The 3,326-nt window shown below is 41.4% G+C and overlaps 1 non-coding gene across 1 annotated transcript; it reads left to right on the top strand.

Moving 5' to 3' along the window:
- Positions 1–720: 720 nt before the first annotated feature.
- Positions 721–792, top strand: TRNAW-CCA (transfer RNA tryptophan (anticodon CCA)). Its single transcript has one exon. It is a non-coding gene; the product is annotated as a tRNA-Trp (tRNA).
- Positions 793–3,326: the final 2,534 nt, after the last annotated feature.

Here is a 3,326-nt window from a genome sequence, read left to right as displayed (position 1 = left end):
TTGCTTTTTATCTTAATGGATAATTCTTTGACTTTATGTGTTACCTTTCATGAAAGGATTTTCAGATCTATTGTCTCCTATCTATTATCTAATATGCAATAAGAAAAGGATTGGTTTTATTATTCCTATTTTACTGATGGAAAAGTGACACAGAAGTATAGCCAAGACTAGAATTAACAAATTCTAGTCTCAGCTATAGAAGGTTTTCAAAGGATTATAGTACATTCTCAGGTGTATATGTCTCTTGTCTATTTCGAGCATTATCAATTATCAGAAAATTCAGAGGTGTAAGTAAACCCTATGGGCTGGTATGGACAAGGAAATTACTATAGCATCTAGCTGGGGCGGCGGGGAAAGTGCTAAAAATCTGACTATAACTTAAAATTCCTAGAAATAATGTTCTGTGCTGAGTTTTCAAGTGGGAGACATCATACTTTTGAATAATATTTTTATGTATAGTATATAATTTTGAAATGCAATCTTAAGAGAGATATACCAAAATGAATGTAATTACCATGAAGAAATGAGCAAACATGTGATTATTAGTCAAAACATGGTATAAGTTACTTTTATATCTGGTGAATTTAGCGAAGGAATAGGGTGTTTTCATGTTTTTGTGGTCAGTAATTTCCCAAGAGATTCCACCCTAATCTTTGTTTTCCATAAGTCCATTATCATCACATCAACATTATTATAGGGAACCCTCCTACACTGTGGGCTTCCCTAGTGGCTCAGAGGTTAAAGCGTCTGCCTCCAATGCAGGAGACCCGGGTTCGATCCCTGGGTCGGGAAGATCCCCTGGAGAAGGAAACGGTAACCTACTCCAGTATTCTTGCCTGGAGAATCCCATGGATGGAGGAGACTGGTCGCAAACAGTCGGACACAACTGAGCGACTTCACTCACTCACTCACTCACTCACTCCTACACTGTTGGTGGGAATGCAAACTGATACAGCCACATTGGAGAACAGTATGGGGGTTCCCCAGAAAACTGTAAATAGAGCTACGATATTATCCAGTAATCCTACTCCTGGGCATATATCCAGGAATAAACCCCAAATTTGAAAAGAGTCATGTACCCCAATGTTCATTACAGCACTGTTCACAATAGCCAGGACATGGAAACAACCTAAATGTCTATCAATAGAAATGGAAAAAGAGGATGTGGAACATTATTATCTACAATGGGATTATTCTTTTTCCTTTAAAAGATTTAATTTATTTTTTATTGGAGTATAGTTGCTTTACAATGTTTTGTTGGTTTCTACTGTACAGCAAAGTGAATCAGCTATATATATTCATATATCCCCCTTTTGGGGGTTTCCTTCCCATTTAGGTCATCACAGAGCACTGAGTTGAGTTCCCTGAGCTATACAGTAAGTTCTCATTCAGTTCAGTTTAGTTCAGTTCAGTCGTTCAGTCGTGTCCAACTCCTTGTGACTCCATGAACTGCAGCATGCCAGGCCTCCCTGTCCATCACCAGCTCCCAGAGTTTACCCAAACTCATGTCCATTGAGTCAGTGATGCCATCCAACTGTCTCATCCTTTGTCATCCCCTTCTCCTCCCACCTTCAATCTTTCCAAGCATCAGGGTCTTTTCAAATGAGTCAGCTCTTCGCATCAGGTGGCCAAAGTATTGGAGTTTCAGCTTCAACATCAGTCCTTCCGATGAACACTCAGGACTGATCTCCTTTAGGATGGACTGGTTGGATCTCCTTGTAGTCCAAGAGACTCTCAAGAGTCTTCTCCAACACCACTGTTCAAAAACATCTATTCTTCGGCGCTCAGCTTTCTTGTAGTCCAACTCTCACATCCATACATGACTGCTGGAAAAACCATAGCCTTGACCAGATGGACCTTTGTTGGTCTCATTAGTTATCTATTTTATACATAATGTCAATAGTGTATATAAATCAATCCCAATCTCCCAATTCCTCCCACCCCACCTCCTCTCTTGGTGTCCATATATTTGTTCTCTCCATCTGTATCTCTATTTCTGTTTTGCAAATTAGCCCATCTATATCATTTTTCTATTTGGATTCCATATATGTGCATTAATATACAATAATTGTTTTTCTCTTCCTGACTGACTTCACTCTGTTTGACTCTGTTGGTCCATCCAAGCCTCTACAAATGACCCAATCTCATCTGTTTTATGGCTGAGTAATATTCCATTGTATTTATGTACTCCATCTCCTTTATCCATTCCTCTGTTGGTGGACATATAGTCCTACAGTATTATTGAGTACTTTTTAGTTCTAGTTTCTGGGGGTAAAAATAGTGGACCTGATCCTTGATCTTGAGAAGAGAGTATAAATATAGGCAGTATAGCAATGGATGGAAGCATGAAGTAAAGACCAAAAGGTAGGCCAATAGTACTTGTCAGAGGAGTACAGGCAAGAGGATGTTCTGCAGGGGTGTGAGTGTGTGTGGATTGGCTGGTAGCAAGAGGGTGGGGAAGGGCTTCCTGGAAGAGGTAGCACTTAAGCTGGACCTTCCAGAAAGATAATGGAGGGACTTCCCTGCAGTCCAGTGGTTTAGAATCCATGCTTCCAAGGTAGGGGGCTGGGGGCACGCACATGTTTGATCCCTGGTTGGGGAACTTAAGATCCCACATGCTGTGTAGTTTTGTTAGGGGAACTCCACAGACTGAAGCTGCCCATCCTGGCCAGGCACCCTAACGATTTGCATGAGTTGTTTTACAATAGGAGGTCCTGGTAAGGAACACGGAACCAATAAGCCACCACCAACTGAAAGAGCTTGGGAAAGGTCAAAAGGAGACACCACGTGTCCGACCACCTCTCAGAATCCTTCTTGCTGGCATCCATCTTGGCTGAGCGATGTGGGCACCACCAGAAGGGACTCTTGAGTCAAAATAATTGGCTAAAGACAACCCAGAAACTGATCCCATTAACATAAAACCTGAGACTGCGAGCCATGTGGCAGAGCGGTCCTCCTGGTTTCCCTTACCCTACTGCTCTCCGCCTGGGCGCCCCTTCCTGATAAAATCTCTTGCTTTTTCAGCACATGTGTCTCCTTGGACAATTCAATTCCGAGTGTTAGACCAGAGTCCACTTGCAGGCTCTGGAAGGGGTCTCCCTTCCTGCATTAGCTTGGAAAAAATACTAAAAAAATTAAAGAAAAAAAAAAGTAATGGAGAAAGGATAAAACTCATAGAGAAGGGCTTGAGCAAAACCACAAAGGTAGAAAGAATGTGAATGATGTGTTCAGGAAACAATAAATAGATCAGTTTATCTTGAGCAGAGTTTTATGTAAGGAAGTAACTGGAATACATTTGAAGTGTTAGGAATGTGAGGAGAAAGGCC

This window comes from Ovis aries, chromosome 6 (genome assembly GCF_016772045.2).
Source record: "Ovis aries strain OAR_USU_Benz2616 breed Rambouillet chromosome 6, ARS-UI_Ramb_v3.0, whole genome shotgun sequence".
In the NCBI taxonomy this organism is placed as follows: domain Eukaryota; kingdom Metazoa; phylum Chordata; class Mammalia; order Artiodactyla; family Bovidae; genus Ovis; species Ovis aries.
The sequence above is the reverse complement of the archived record's forward strand: the minus strand, read 5'-3'. Positions and strand labels throughout refer to the sequence as shown.